Source organism: Triturus cristatus, chromosome 2_2 (assembly GCF_964204655.1).
Source record: "Triturus cristatus chromosome 2_2, aTriCri1.1, whole genome shotgun sequence".
NCBI lineage: Eukaryota > Metazoa > Chordata > Amphibia > Caudata > Salamandridae > Triturus > Triturus cristatus.
In genome coordinates, this window is record NC_140582.1 from 1,181,587,776 (window position 1) to 1,181,605,325 (window position 17,550).

The 17,550-nt window shown below is 42.9% G+C and overlaps 1 pseudogene; it reads right to left on the reverse strand.

The window, feature by feature from the left end:
- Positions 1-2,525: 2,525 nt before the first annotated feature.
- Positions 2,526-17,550, reverse strand: part of LOC146863327 (uncharacterized) — a 76,451-nt pseudogene continuing 61,426 nt past the window's right edge.

Below are 17,550 nucleotides of genomic sequence, written 5' to 3' on the forward strand. Positions count from 1 at the left end.
AGATAGACATCACACACACACACACCCTTGTACTTGCACTATGGTGAAAGGGGGTATGCGTGGCATAACACTGCCAAACGTACACCGGCACAGACGATGACAGATGCAGTGCCATAGCTTCATAGATATGGTACTTCCCTGCTGTCTCCCTTTCACACCACGCAACACAGCAACCTTGATTGCTGCACGGCGCTGTGTCATTTTTAACTAAATCCGACCCAAAGTGTTCAAGGTTGCATGTTTCTAGCATGTTTGGGTGCGGTATGTGTCATGGTAGCTGCAAGGGTTTATGACTTAGTATTCCAGGTCGAAGCTTCTGTTTCTTGGGTGCAGCACATGTAGTTGTAACTGTGAGGGTTTGTCCTTCAATGTCCAAGTTTGCAAGGTTTGCCCTTGACCATTTTGTGTGTTCTGGGTCTAGTTCCATATTTTCCTTTGAATTCATTTAAGAGGTTGTGTCCAGTTGCAGGTGCCATTATGGGGTCCTATCTTTAAGTCATTGACTGTAACTGCGGTAGACGCAGGCTGCATGCTACCATTTAAGGTCATGTGTTCTGAGGCAATGTGACAAGAAATAACTTGTGCTCCTGACCATACTTTGATCACACTCCAGAGGCCATACTCTTTGATGGGCATTGTAGCGCTTGGAGACTGAGATGGTAGGTTTTACATCCTGAAAACAAGTGAACTGCAAGACTGACCTTACCCAGCAAAACTACAACAACAACCAGGTAATAGCTGGAATTCCAAATTAATCAAAGCCGCATTCCAGTCCATCATTTTTCACTCACTCCTGACAAAGGCCAACCTTATGCAAAAAAGTGCCAACCCTGCTTCTCATGGGAACAGTCTATCCTGAACTTCAAGGCAAGACCACCTCCAAAAGAGATCGCCTTACTTGGGGTTTGTCAGTAGGGTTTAGGTTGAGTCCACTGATTTGCAATCAGCTGGGTTCAAACTGAGATGGTATGGTGTGCAAATTAACGATAGACTAGGATGTGGGCCCGGTAATTTTCAGAGCCTGAGATTAATTCAGGTATTCCACCTGATGGAGCAAGGTTTCGTAAAGAAGAAACTTGCTTGGATGCAATCCTCCCAAATAACGCGCAACAATTTAATCAACCTGTTTGTAAATACTAATATTGCATTACACACAATATATCGTATCTAGGGGAAGCTCTCCTATGTGTATTACTAACCAGTAACCCGGGTGTCTTAAAATGGCCGACAACTCGCGGGAATTTCACTGCGCATGCGTTTCCTGCATTTACGTGGTGTGACGTTTTCTATGCTTGGGGCTTGCAGCTGCGCAATAGCGTTTAAAATGCCCGCTTGAAACTCACATGCTAATGCGCATGTTTTGCGTAAACTAAACCTTGCAAATTCTACTAATTGCTAATGCAAAAGATTATTATAAGTAAATGGGATTAGTGTAGTAATAAGTGGTATACAGTGAATTCATTTATTTTCGTATTCTAACATGTTTTTCACTGACTTTATTATTAGTTCGTATTTGGGACTCGGAAAGTGACTGAAATCCCTACCCCACCTAATCTGTGTGCACGCGCACTAAACTCTGCCCGGAACCATGATGACACCATTGAAACCCAGCCAAGGACAAGCTGGGGAGAATCTCATGAGAACATAACCCATCGACCCGGACAAAAGCAACAATTATTTATTTATTTATATATTTGCTGGTTTATATAGCGCTGGAATCGACTCCTGGTGGAGTATCTCTGCGCTTTTGGAGCCGGTCGAAAACAGAGGTGTGAAACAAAGTGTATAAATTGTATTGATCATAATATGAAATGCGGGTGCGAATAAAGCTTTGGGCCCATCTTCAAGGAGTTGGCTTCATCTATCACCTTAGGTAAATATAATTCTGGGAAATCTGTCCTTGTACCTGCTCTCTTCTTCTCCCTTTACAGGTACTGTCATCACAATATTATATTGAGACTTATTATTTGAACTAAATCTGATTTCTTCCTGAATGAAATTTGATGTTAACATGTATTTGATCTTTGACTCACAAAATTATTGATTAGATAAAACTTTTAAAACTCTTCGAGTCTGTGATTATTGGAGAAACCCTTTAATGTTATTCCTGCCTATACTTCTAGCCCCTAGATCAGGGATACTCATAGTACGGCCCGCGGGCCGCCAGCGGCCCGGCAAGCCTTCCTTGGCGGCCCGCGGACCTTGCAGACATCGTGCCGGTGGTTGCAGCAGCGTGGAGCTATGGGGGCCGGGCCGGGCCGGGTGATTCTTTTAAAAGCCATTCACTTGTTAATAAGGCTTTGTTGTATTTCACCTCTTCTTAGCGCCCCTGCATCTCCCCTCTGAATGAGTGGAGATGCAGGGGCGCTAAGAAGAGGTGAAGTACAACAAAGCCTCATTAACAAGTGAATGGTCTTTAAAAGACCCGTGAAGTACTTGGGTGCGGCGGCTGTGTGCGCTCTGTCCACTCTGTGCCCCGCCCCGCCTCCCCTCTCATCGCGCCTGGCTCTGCCTGGGAATGAATGTCATCTGAAGTGTATGAGGCTGAGCAGATCAAACACCACGAAGAAAGCACTGAACACTACGGTTGTGCTCCCGGCTATTCAGGCTAGAAGGCGGCCACTGTTCAATACCTGGACGGTTTTAACTAATTTGGAGAGATGGAGGCCGGCCTGGCTGACTCCGAAGCACATGTTCCCAAAATCCGGGTTTACAGTCTCGGCCAAATCTCTGATTTCCTCCGCCAGCTGGTTGGCAGCCGTCATGTGTTCTTTGATTCTCTCCAGCCCCCTTTCACACTCCTTCAAGAGCCCCTCCACTTCGTCTTTCTCTATTTTGCTGTTGATCGCATCCACCACACTTGCCCCTGCAGAGGTGACTCCCCCTGCGGTGGAGAGGCCGAGTCCTACAGCAGCTGCCCCGAGGGATGCCTCCCCTGTGAAAGGTGCAAGGACCAGCCCCCCCAATGCCAGCAGTCCCCCAGAAACACCCGCGAAGCTCCCGATGGAGACAGAGGGAGAGAGAGGGAAGGAAGGAAGGAGACGGAGAGAGAGGGAGAGTGATAGAGAGAGCGAGAGAGTGATAGAGAGAGCGAGAGAGTGATAGAGAGAGCGAGAGAGTGATAGGGAGACAGAGGGAGGGAGACAGAGGGAGGGAGACAGAGGGAGGGAGACAGACAGGGAGGGAGACAGACAGGGAGGGAGACAGACAGGGAGGGAGGGAGACAGACAGGGAGGGAGACAGACAGGGAGGGAGACAGACAGGGAGGGAGACAGACAGGGAGGGAGACAGAGGGAGGGAGACAGACAGACAGACAGACAGACAGACAGACAGACAGACAGACAGACAGATAGATAGATAGATAGATAGATAGATAGATAGATAGATAGATAGATAGATAGATAGATATGTGTGAATGCCTGGTCTGGTGGCTCAGTGGACAAAGGCGTCCGCTGCAGGGGTCTGTGTTCAACCTCATGGTCATAGATTTTTGTGGGGGTCTAGCCCCGCCCCCTCCCCCACTGGCCCCGCCCCCACCGGTGCGGCCCTCAGCCAGAAACCACACTGTAAATTTGGCCCCCGAGAGAAAGTTTGTGAGTACCCCTGCCCTAGATTCATTGACCAGAGGAAATTTATTGTCAAGGGGATTGGATTGGTAAGATTTGGGTAAAATAACAAAATCTTGCAGGTAAACAAAATTGACTCCGGTGGTACTACTAGCTTATTTGTATGAATGTTTATGGGCCCAGGTGAGTATATGGTGTGTGAGTAACCCAAGCTGGTAATCCGCTGCATCACACCCATGGCTTTTTTTGTATACTGAACTGGCGTAATGCGAGCTAGTAATGGTGACCGTTATGTTGGAAGTAAAAATGGCTGCCCAAGAGTGTGAGCTACTGTAAATGGGAGAAACTCATGGAGCTTCATTCTGTAAAATTCTGCTGAGTGACATAAAAACTCTGTGAGATTCCGCAGAATTCCGCCAACTGGCAGTAAATATACAGCTTGTGCTACTCTCACTGCAATTTAGCGCTGGTAGCGTGAGTAGCGCTGAAAAATCAGCACGAAAGGTAACATGCGTTGCGCAAGAGCCATGCAGCCATGCAAGTTGATTTTGCTGCCACTCGAGTACAAAATCTACTCGAGTGGCAGCAAATCTACTAGGTGTGGCTAGTGCCTGTGCAAGCGGTGGGGAGGGGCGAAGGCGGGCCGAGTCAGCGATGCGGCGAGCGCAAAGTAAGTGGTTTTCTTTTTTTAAAATGTTATTCTTCCTATTCTGTCGTCCATCGACCCCCCCACCCCGCCATGTCCCACCGCTCTTACCTGCACCGTCCGCGACTGAAATCTCCTCGAGCTGCAGCCCTCGGACTGCGACTGCTCGGGACTGCCTGAGACCGACCACGTTAGAAAATCAAGCTAGGGGACTGGCAAATATATCTCGCCAGCTTGTGTTCCTAGAGCCTCCTGGAAGAAAAATGTCACCACACAGCAATTGTCAGAATTTGGCCAGATCTCTGTGTTAAAGAAGAAACACGGAAGGACCAAAATTCCACCGATTTCGCGGGCGAAATGAAACATTCCGCCCACTCCTCCTACAAATCTATTCCAATCCAAGGCCATTTTATTAGTTTGCAAAGAGCATCTACTGCCACAAATCAAGGGTCATTCAATTAGCAGGAACGGTGGGACACAATGCAGCTGGACCCCTACTTGGACTGCCTTCTCTCTAGCAGTGCAGGGAGCAGGGAACTCTGGGTAGGACCGGGGGCCGGTCCATGAAGACAGATGTTCCCGCCTAGTGCAGAGGCAGACTATACATCTGGATGCTCTCATTCTGCAGCTTTTTGGACCTGGTAACCTACACATGCACAAACTGCCTTGAAGAAAGAGATTGTGCTTGAATGTACCCCTCAACTTGAAATTATAATGTAATGAAACTAAAGTGCTTTTGTTTCTGTTTTGTTTTTATGTCGGGTACTCAGACACAAAGGGGGCCTAGCTCAACCTTTAAAAACCACTGCGAAAAACACAAGTTAATAAATAAATAAATAAATGGGTGATTTTACTGCAGAGGAGGCCGCCGGCATGCTGAGAGCCAGCGCATCCAGCCCATGAAGGCCTTCACCGGGCTTTTACCACAATTGCCAGTATTCGTGCCCTATTGCATGATGGCATACATCCGTTCTGAGATTTTTGGGGGGGTTGTTATATATGTGTGTCTAGAATGTTCCTTGCAAAAAGGAATGTACAAACTGTGGGCAGGCGACAGAGAGACTGAGTGCAGGCAGCATTCCGTGGCTGAGCTCTCTTTCTCAAGACTGCATCTCTGCCTTGACATTGTATCCTCAAAAAAAGTCAGAATTGCCCCATTAGACCTCGGGTACTTGTTAAGGTTAACGCTGAGGTTCACAGTGGGATTACCACAGCTTTACGGTGAGAGTAAGGATGAGAACGCGGTTAGTGTCAAACTTAACATTGAGGTTCATGGTGGGATTACCACAGCCATTACGGTTAGAGTATGGGCGAGAGTAGGGGTTATTGTTAGGATTACCATTGTCTTTCACAGTGGGATTACCTCAGCCATTACGGTGAGAGCAAGGGTGAGAGCGCGGTTATTGTTAAGGCTAATGCTGAGTTTCACAGTGGAAATACCACATCTATTAAAGGTGAGAGGAAGGGTGAGAGCGCGGTTATTGTTAAGGCTAATGCTGAGGTTCACAGTGGAAATACCACATCTATTAAGGTGAGAGGAAGGGTGAGAGCACGGTTATTGTTAAGGCTAATGCTGAGTTTCACAGTGGAAATACCACATCTATTAAGGTGAGAGGAAGGGTGAGAGCGCGGTTATTGTTAAGGCTAATGCTGAGTTTTACAGTGGAAACACCACATCTATTAAGGTGAGAGGAAGGGTGAGAGCGCGGTTATTGTTAAGCCTAATGTTGAGTTTCACAGTGGAAATACCACATCTATTAAGGTGAGAGCGCGGTTATTGTTAAGGTTAATGCTGAGTTTCACAGTGGAATTACCACATCTATTAAGGAGAGAGGAAGGGTGAGAGCGTGGTTATTGTTAAGGTTAATGCTGAGTTTCACAATGGAAATACCACATCTATTAAGTTGAGAGGAAGGGTGAGAGCGTGGTTATTGTTAAGGTTAATGCTGAGTTTCACAGTGGAAATACCACATCTATTAAGGAGAGAGGAAGGGTGAGAGCGTGGTTATTGTTAAGGTTAATGCTGAGTTTCACAGTGGAAATACCACATCTATTAAGGTGAGAGGAAGGGTGAGAGCGCGGTTATTGTTAAGGCTAATGCTGAGGTTCACAGTGGAAATACCACATCTATTAAGGTGAGAGGAAGGGTGAGAGCACGGTTATTGTTAAGGCTAATGCTGAGTTTCACAGTGGAAATACCACATCTATTAAGGTGAGAGGAAGGGTGAGAGCGCGGTTATTGTTAAGGCTAATGCTGAGTTTTACAGTGGAAACACCACATCTATTAAGGTGAGAGGAAGGGTGAGAGCGCGGTTATTGTTAAGCCTAATGTTGAGTTTCACAGTGGAAATACCACATCTATTAAGGTGAGAGCGCGGTTATTGTTAAGGTTAATGCTGAGTTTCACAGTGGAATTACCACATCTATTAAGGAGAGAGGAAGGGTGAGAGCGCGGTTATTGTTAAGGTTAATGCTGAGTTTCACAATGGAAATACCACATCTATTAAGTTGAGAGGAAGGGTGAGAGCGTGGTTATTGTTAAGGTTAATGCTGAGTTTCACAGTGGAAATACCACATCTATTAAGGAGAGAGGAAGGGTGAGAGCGTGGTTATTGTTAAGGTTAATGCTGAGTTTCACAGTGGAAATACCACATCTATTAAGGTGAGAGGAAGGGTGAGAGCGCGGTTATTGTTAAGGTTAATGCTGAGTTTCACAGTGGAATTACCACATCTATAAAGGTGAGAAGAAGGGTGAGAGCGCGGTGATTGTTAAGGTTAATGCTGAGTTTCACAGTGGAATTACCACATCTATTAAGGTGAGAGGAAGGGTGAGAGTGTGGTTATTGTTAAGGTTAATGCTGAGTTTCACAGTGGAATTACCACATCTATTAAAGTGAGAGGAAGGGTGAGAGCGCGGTTATTGTTAAGGTTAATGCTGAGTTTCACAGTGGATATATCACATCTATTAAGATGAGAGGAAGGGTGAGAGTGCGGTTATTGTTAAGGTTAATGCTGAGGTACACAGTGGAATTACCACATCTATTATGGTGAGAGTAAGGATGAGAGCGGGAGTATTGTTAAGGGTAACCTTGTGGTTCACAGTGGGATTACCAAAGGCATTACGGTGAGAGTAAGGATGAGAGCGGGGGTATTGTTAAAGTTAACTCTGTGGTTCACAGAGGGATTACCAAAGGCTTTACGGTGAGAGTAAGGATGAGAGCAGGGTTATTGTTAAGGGTAACCTTGTGGTTCACAGTGGGATTACTGCAGCTATTACCATAAAGTAAGGGTTAGAGCGGGTTTATTGTTAAGGTTAATGCTGAGGTTCATGGTGGGATTACCACTGCGTTACAGTGAGAGTAATGCTCAAAGCTGGGTTATTGTTAACATTTCCTTTCAGGTTCACGGTGGGATTACCACAGCCGTTACGGTGAGAGTATGTGTTCCAATCAAAAATGATCCTCTGTAGGTAGGTCATGTTGATTTTATGATGAAATTAGGAGATAATACTCTGTGTTACAGGTTCCAGATGTCATGTAAATGCCATATTAATGCCCCACAAGTAGCAGCCTCCTGCTACTCAGCCCGCTCTCTTTAACTGATTCCTCAGACAAACATAAACATTCTGTGACATCACACACAGAGGCTGAGCAGCAGGTATCATGGCAACTAGGGTGCGAATGCATTATATCTATTACAGAATAAACACATTTCCCCCTAGAAATAATAACCACACATAAAAGGTATCTTTCAACTCTAATCCAAAAAGTAAGCAACAGGTATCTTCAAACCCACACTCATCCCAATTTAGCGCATCTTGTGAACATATAAAAGGGTCTCTTTCAACCGTATAACAACATTTGGCAAAGGGTATCTTCAACACTTGCTCATCCTTACACAGGACACTACATAAAATGTTAAGGATGTCTCTCAACCCACACTCACCCCAATTTAGGGCATCTTGTGAACATATAAAAGGGTCTCTTTCAACTGCATAAAAATAGTAGGCAGACGGAAACTATAAAACTTGCTCATCCTTACAAAGGATACTACATAAACTCAGTCCCTCACTCAAACACTCAGGCAGTAGTCAAAGGGTATCTCTCAACCCTCGCAAGTCCCTAAAACCACAGGATACTACATCAACTTAAAATAAATGGCAATTTGTTTATCACTTCTAACTACAGCAGTACACACACCCTCTCCCACATACCTTGTAGGACCAAGAACAGTAAACAAATTTAAAACCACTCATTCCAAAATAAAGTATCTTTGCATTATACACAATATCCCACGCAGGACCAGTGACACTTCACATACACACATCCTCTCCTGCATATACAAATTCAACAAGGTGTCAATTAAAACATACAACAGTAGCCACTTCTGAAAACATCAAAAATATCCTCAGGCAACACCTTCAGCATGACATTACGTAAAAACATAACATAGCATATACTACAGTATTCCCCTCCCAGTATCAAATAGCGGCATGCCATGGTTCCTAAATAACCAGCTCGCATTAATAAAATACTCTTGACATTCCAAATTTTAACAACATTCTGTGCAAATAAAGTCAAGTCCTCCACACTGGTGGGTGTTTTCTCACCCGAACACATCATAATCGCACTCTAGCTGCAGAAACGAAATAAAGTAGTCCCTTTCTGTTTCCGGCCCTGAGTGAGGCCAAAATACACACACCTCACTTGCATGTTCACAGTTCCCAGACCGGTACTGAAATCCAATATTTTACACGCTCGGTAATCTTCGAGTGTTGTGGTCTGACACCATCATGAGCAGCGCTATCATGCACCTTCCAATCAGCACCATTCCTTGGCTGCAATGATGAGCCAATAGTATTCCTAGTTCCATGTTCCAAAGGAATATGTCACAGCTGCCCTCGCTCAACACTGCAATCTGATCGAGCTGGCCTTGCAGATGAAGTGTCACAAAGAGAAAGTGCTGCAGATCAGAGCTTATAAATTCTCCCTACTTCCATGGATAGAGTAATTCCACAGTCATACGCACATACACTCACCATACGCTAGGGCCCATCACACCAACATTCATTCTAATACTCTATCCACACTGAATATACGAGAGAACACCTGAATCAATCTGCATCTAAACTGAGGTCAATGTAACCTAATTGATTTGTCTCGAGTCATGATTTAAACAATAAGAACACATTTGAGATCTCAATAAAAATGACAAAGAAATAACCACCCGACACTGAAATTCAAACAAAGGTTATTTTATCTAAATTAATTCAAATGAAAAGTCATCCAATAGCAAAATCATTATTCTCATAGTTACCAATTCTAGCTAAATGTCGTATTTAGGTCAGGACAGGTCTCTCAGTAAAGTCTCCCGAGTTGCCGTCCTTTCAATCAGCATCGATCCTCTTGAGCATAGGTTCAGGAAGAAGTGGCCCCAGACCCTCTCTAGTCTAGGAATATTTATACTGAAATTTGCATATTAAAAGTTACAAACAAACTCCAAACGTCCGTTGTCCGTTGAGCAGAGCGAGCAGGAAAGGATGTTAGCTCGCAACATTTAGAAAAGTCTCCGCTCTCGAATATCTCAAAAATAAAACAAGGAAGAAGGAAGTCACAACTAGATTTGCAACATCCATGGATGCTTTTCTCCGGAATTATAGTGAAGCCACCGCCAACTTATCAAATGTTCATTGTGACTACTGTTCTCTTCCAAGGATAGATAGCTGGCGACGAGCCCAGAGCTGCTGTAACTCTTAGCTCCGTCAGAGGCCGAGGTCATGTTTTCAACCATATTCAGCGAGGCCTCTCTTCATATTTCATCTACTCAAATGCAGGCTGTAGATGTCGGCCATCTTTCAATAGGCCAGAATGGACAATCTTAATTAAAAGAAACACAAACAACGTTACTACATCGTACTGATTATACAGTGTTAATTCCCACTAATACCCTTATGTGTATGTATTTATCTAGCCATTTGCGACATAAAGAAGCATTAAGGCATATTATTTTAAAGCGCAAACACATAACAAATAACACTTTAGCCACACATATTTAATTAATTTGCTCACCAACTTAGTTCACTTATTAATTAAGCCATGCAATTGCACTCCCACGTGTAATTCTTTTATTAGTAAGGTTGATTAGTTAGAACACACCTGACAAAACTTAATATCTAGTGATTAATTATTAGTAATTTTAATTAAGACATAAAAACATATAAGCTGATGTTCGGGTTTAAATAGAAAACCCTGCTCCAGCAATCCCCCCTTTGGTGATATATCATCACCACAAAAATCCAACCCAAAAATTTAGTCCCCTTTTCCTTAGGAGAAAATCAAATGTCTTTTTGCCTTTATATTTAAACCCCAGTTTCTTTTTCATCATCTCTTTTTATTTCAAGGTATCGGCTTTCCCTAAATTCTTCTAATTCTATTTCTTGTGGGTCTCTTTTTGACCTCTTTTGTCTCTTTTTAGTATTTTCTTTTATTATTTTCTTTTTATTTCTTCTATGTCTACAACATAAATACCCTAATCTAAGGATCAATAAAGCAACAATTACACATGTCAATGGAAATAATACCTTACCAATAATGGTACTACCTATCTTAACAATAAAATTCTTAACTGCAATTATCTTATTAGCCATTTTAGTCCAGATACTTTCAGCTTCCAGTGGTACTAATTCTTCATGCAAATCAGTAATATTTTTGATATAGACCTTTAGATCTTTGCTTTCATCAGGAATGTAAGTGCAACAATGTTGAACTTTCAGCATTCCACAGACTCCACCCTCCTTTGCCAATAGAATATCAAGGGCAAGTCGATTTTGCATAGACATAGCGCGTAAGGCAACCATCTCTGTATTCACCAATAGAAACCCTCCAGCGGTGCTTGTCGATAAGCGATCCACCACTGTTGACAGCTTCCGAATTCCATATGCATTCAATGAAATTCCCACTGCTGGAATCAAAGCTCCAAAAATATCTCCTACAATTTCTGACCAAGTTTCTCTTCTAAAGCGAGTTAGTAAATTAATTTGTTCTGCATCTTCTATTCTATCTATATGGAAAATCTTTGGAAAGACCAGGCCAACATAACATGTGCCATACCAATGGTCAGGCAACCTGTAATAAGCCTTATTCCCACAAATATAATACACTCCCGGGAAAACCGGATCTTCTCCTCCTTTGAATCCCCATCCCGTTGCAATAAAGTATGTATCATGGCACCCACTAGTCCCAACAAAGTAATGATCATATTGGGATTTCCTTCTGGTAATGCAAAGTTTACCCTTCTGTGGTACATCTAAAGCCAAAGTTGGACTGGCCCCATTCTTCAACTCTTTCCCCATCTCAATGTCCCATATTGTCTCACTCATTTTATATCCTCCTGTCATATCATGCATGCTCATTCTCATTTTCTCTACCATGTCTAGAAAAGCTTTTTCCTCTTCTCTCAAACTACAAGTTAAATTGTTTCTAAAAATGTAATCTATTGTTAATTCTTCTGTTTCAATAAAAATCTCACCAAAAATGTTAGCTTCTTTAGCAGGATTCAGTTTCTTATTCATAGGCAATTGCCCAAAAATGTTATTTTTATTAGACATATCATAATCTATTTTCCCTAACAGATAAAAAATACTACTCAACACACTACATGAAATCCCATACGTAGCCGGAAGATGATGATAAGTAACTCCCTCTGACACAGATGCAGGTAACTGCATACAGACGTAGCAATCCCTTACCTCCATTGTCTTCACGTATTCATACAATAATTTTGGAAAAACATTGCTAGAAAAATCATTAATTGATCTATCCCTATGTGTGTATATGTTACTAATTCTAGTTGGTACTACTTTCTGTTAACTCTTCCCTATATTAGTCATATTCCCAGTATGTATTCCCAAAGTGTCTATTGTAACTCTAAAGGTAACTAATAAAGCAAGCACACTCCATAGTAGCATTAATAATCCTGTACAGCAGCAGCACATTCTACACCATCTTTTCAAGAAGGCACATCTACTTTGATTATTTTCTGTGTTAGCCATCCTATTTCTTTGGCAGTGTCTTTTGACTTAGCCTCTACTACTCCACTACTGAATCTCTAGAACACTGGACTGTTAAAATCTATTAATTTTCAGAACTCTTCTTCACTCTTCTCCAAGTGACTCTTTTAGTTCATTCAATTTGGGTTTTCATCACTTTTCACTTCTTCTTCAGCAACATCAAATTGTATCAAATCCTCAATATCCTGAGCATCTGACTCTTCTCCAATGTCAGTCAAGATAACTTTCAGGATTCCAACAGCGTTCTCCTCCTCAACCACTCTCCGTAAGGTCCCCTCTGGATTTCCTTGACTTTCTGCCTCTACTTCTTCTTCAGGCAATGCCACATACGTCCATTCCGGTGACCTGTACTTCTGGTTGGGTTTTCTGATTCTTTTGATCTCCTCTGGTTCTTTTGACTCTTTTTGTTCTTCTCCTTTTGCTTGATTCTGACTTGACACTTCGTTCACCTGTTCAGCTTTCGATGAATTCACTCGTGTCAGTCGATATCTCAACCTCTTTATCTTGTTAGGCCAAAGATCTCCCTTAACACTTCTTTTCTGTTTCACTTCTCTGTTGTTTCTTTCTCCAATCCAAGTTCTCTTTCTCAGAACTCGACCCTCTGGTATCTCATTCTCACTCTCATCAGATTCTGTCTCATTTGCCTCTTGTTCATCAACAATTTTCTCTTTTTCCACAGTCTTCTTCTCCACCGATTGAGATTTCCCTGCTACTGTCCCTCCTCGGGTCTCCGACACGCAATCTTCTTGCTGTCTACTTGTCCCTTCACCTAGCTTATCAGGAATGTTCCCTACACCTCCTCGGGGGTCTTCCGCAATCTGTCCCTCTCTATCTTCTTCTGACCCTACTTCTCCAGATGTTATCTCAGGTGGATTCTCAATCTCTTCATTTGACTCAGGTATAGTCTCTGTGGAACTGCTCTTTTCTTTTCTCTCTTTCTCTTTATTTTCTCCACTGCTTGTTGGAACTTCAGGCACTCTTACAGAATCCGAACTTTCCTCCGAGGCCCTCAATGTCCCTCTTGAAGCCTCTCTTGGTAAGAAAAAAGAATCACCTGACTCTCTTTCTGACTCTCCTTCCCCCCTTTCAGGATTCTTTTTTCTTCTCACTGTTTCAGTATCTGAATCATCACTGGAATCTGACTCTTCAAAATACTCTTTCCCAGTCCCGTCCTTTGGATTTGGAACTCTCAGAGTATGACTCGCATGAACCCAGTTCTTCACTCCAGAACACTTCACAGCAGTCGTTGTAGTCAGAATGACTTGTCTTGGCCTTCCCCACCTTGGAACCAAGCAATTTCTTCTCCTGTGCACTTTTATTCTCACCCAGTCCCCTGGACTCAGATCATGGGCTTGCTTCTTTTCAAGTGTGGTAGCGTCTTCTCCAACCTGGTGAAACACAGAATGAACTGCGTCAGCCAGGCCTTTACAGTAATCCAAAATCATGTCATCAGTTATAGTCATCAGCTTATTGACAGGCACGAATGCATGTCTCATAGCACGTCCCATCAATATTTCATGTGGACTCAACCCTGTAGTTCTGTCTGGAGTAGATCTAATAGTCATTAGCACTAGAGGCAAGACATCAGGCCATTTCATTCCAGTGGCTAAACACATCTTACCAATTCTGTTTTTGATTGTGCCATTCATCTGTTCAACAACGCCAGAAGCCTCTGGTCTGTATGCACAATGTAGCTTCTGCTGTATGCTCAATGCTTCACAAATTAAGCTCATGAGCTCATTGTAGAAGTGTCCCCGTCTGTCTGACTCAATTGTCACTGGGAACCCGTACCTAGGAATCAACTTTCTTAACAGCAACTTGGCCACTGTTATTCCATCATTTCTTCTAGTTGGATAAGCTTCCACCCACCTTGAGAACAAACAGACTACCACTAGAACATACCTCAGTCTATTGACTTGGGGCATTTCAATGAAATCTATTTGCATTCTGGTAAATGGACCTCCTTCTCTGCCTATTGTTCCTAGGCTCACCACTGTTTTCTTTCCAGTATTGAATTGCTGACAAATCAAACATCTTTGACAGATGCTCTCTGCAATCAGCCTGAACTTTGCATTGCACAAGGTTTGTTTAAAGGACCTAATCATAGCATCCCTCCCCAAGTGTCCCTGGCCATGATACATTCTTGCCATTGTTGACAGCATGGAATTTGGCATAACTGGTCTTCCATCTCTATAGATCCAAACATGATCTTTTTCCCTCGGTTCACAACCTGCTTTGATCCAATCCCTCATTTCCTCATCTCCTGCTTCATCCTGCAACTGCCTCAATTCGTCCCATGTTTCCAGTATATTAGTAAACATCACAGAACAAAAAGACATTTCCTTTTCTCTTCCCTTGTTAATCGAATGATTGTTCTTTGCACAATACTCTGCTATGTCATTGGCGAACCGATTACCAAGAGTAACAAAATCATCTCCCTGTCCATGAGCAGCACATTTTACAACTGCTAGTTCTTTAGGCAGCTGTATCGCCTCAAGCAATTTCCCAATCACTTCTGCATTCTTTATAGGAGTTCCACTCGAGGTCAGGAAACCTCTCTGTAGCCAAAGCTGGCCAAAGTCGTGAACAACTCCAAATCCGTATTGACTATCAGTCATTACAGTCACTCTCATATTTTTCCCAATCTTGCAAGCCTTTGTCAGTGCCACCAATTCAGCTACTTGAGCAGATTTCACTCCTTTCAAAGATGAAGCCTCCATAACTTCTGAGACTTTACACACCGCATATGCTGCACTTAGCACACCTTCTTCTGTTCTCAAACATGATCCATCCACAAACAATACATGATCACTCTCAGGCAGTGGCAGATCTCTTATGTCTGGTCTCGGTTTTGTACAGTAATCAAGCACATCCAGATAATCATGATCAACATCATCTCTCACACTCACATTTTCAGCATCTGGCAACAATGTCGCTGGATTCACATTCACACATCTCTCCAGAGTCACATTTGATGCTCCTAGAATGATTTTCTCATATTTAGTCAGCCGACTATGTGACATATATTGAGTTCTGCTTCTTGTCAAAAGAATTGCCACATCATGAGGTACGAACACCCTTACAGGATATCCCATTATTATACCCTCACTCTGTTCCAAGCTTCTGCATGTAGCAGCTACTGCTTTCAGGCAACCTGGTAAACCCACAGCTACTGGGTCAAGTGTTGATGAGAAGTACGCAACTGGCCTCCTCAGACGTCCATGTTTCTGGATTAACACTGAAAGTGCACATCCATTTCTCTCACTACAGTACAGTTCAAACTCCTTCTCATAGTCTGGCATTCCTAGAGCAGGAGCTTCACACAATCTGCTCTTTAGTTCTTCGAATGCCGCCATTTGTTCTGCATTCAGTTCCAATGGGTCTTTTACCTCACTTTTGGTCAATTTAATCAGTGGCTTTGCTATCAGGGAAAAATTACTTATCCACTGTCAACAATAACCCACCATCCCCAGAAACATTCTCACTTCTCTCTGGGTCATTGGAGCTCTCATTCCTCTGATAATTTTGATCCTATCATTGGTTACTTTTCTCAGACCTTTCTCAATATTGTGTCCAAGATAATGTACTTCTTTCTTGCAAAACTGCAACTTGGCTGGAGATACCTTTAATCCTCCATCTGCCAGATGATTCAGTAAAGCTATGGTATCTACTTCACAAGCTTCACGTGTCTTCGATGCCACAAGTAGATCATTGATATATTGTACTAGCACTGAGCTTTCAGGCATTGTCAGACTTTCCAAAGACTTTTTCAGCAACTGATTGAATATTGAAGGACTCTCTATATACCCCTGTGGGATACGGCACCATGCCAAAATACGCTGTCCAAACCGAAATGCAAAAATCGCCTGGCTGTCATGATGCAATGGAATCGAAAAGAAAGCATGGCACAAATCAATTACTGTGTACCATTCAGCATCATGAGGAATCTGATACAAAATCACTGATGGATTTGGCACAATAGGACAGCACGATACCACAATTTTATTCACTTTCCTCAAATCCTGTACTATCCTGAACTTCCCATTGGGTTTATTCAGCCCCATTATTGGTGAATTACATGGGCTACTCAGTAACTCTCTCAAAACTCCCTGCTGGATCATCTTATCAATTATAGGTGTTATTCCTTCAATTATCTCTGGTGTCAATCTGTATTGTGGAATATTAGGATAAGTGATTCCCTCTTTCACTGTAATCTTTACTGGATCTACATTATTCATCAATCCCAAATCCTCTCCAGTAAAATCCCAAACTGCTGCTTTTACTGTGTTTCTCAACTCTTGAGGCAAATCCTCTGGATTAAATACAGGATATGTTCCAACAATCTCACTTTCTCTATTATCTAGAGTCATCCTGTACAAAACATCCTCATCTGGTGTCTCAAAAGCTATTCCATCCGGAGTACAAAAAATTGTGCAATTCATTTTACACAATAAGTCCCTACCTAACAAGTTCACTGGACTAGTGTCGCACACCACAAATCGGTGCATATCTGAAAATTTCCCTATCCTTACCCTTACTGGTTCAGTAAAACGAGTCTTAATCTGTGTATTAGACACACCAACCACTTGGATTGCTTCGTCCGAGAGAGGAAGATTTCTTATATCTGCTGACCTGACAGTTGATCTCGTCGCTCCAGTGTCTACTAAAAAAGTAACACTTTCCCCATTTATTTTCCCATCTACAAATGGTCCTGCCTGGTCTATTTCTAGAGTTGCACCAAGTATGCACTCTTTCTCCTCTCTTCGGCACCGTCAATAGTCCCCTTCAGACTCATTCCCCTCATTCTTTAACCAGTATTGCTGTACTGGGTTAGTACGTCTCGGTTTGTTTACCTGCTCATCATTGTAGAATCCTGAGTCCTGGTTATACTTCTGAGACCCTCTGTTCTGTGGCAAGGGCGGTTTTGGCTCTTGACTCTGCTGCTTGACAACCTTCTGCTGTTGCTGCTGATGATTACACCCCTCGTTCTGCACCTGCTGATTCAAAGATTTATTCTCATTACTCACTAATGGTGGATTCGTACACTCGGATCTCCAATGCCCCAATTGTCCACAGTTGTGACATGGGAACTTCTTCTTCGCCTCTTCTAGATTCCCCTTTCCTTTTCCTGTACCAAATCTAGGCCTATTTCCTGTATTATTTGCTTGTTCAACCAGCTGTGCTTCTTGTCTTTCTGCAACCTTCACCTGTGCCTACATCGCTTTTTCCTTCAGCTTTCTTTGCTTCGCCTCAATTTCATCACTGAAGTA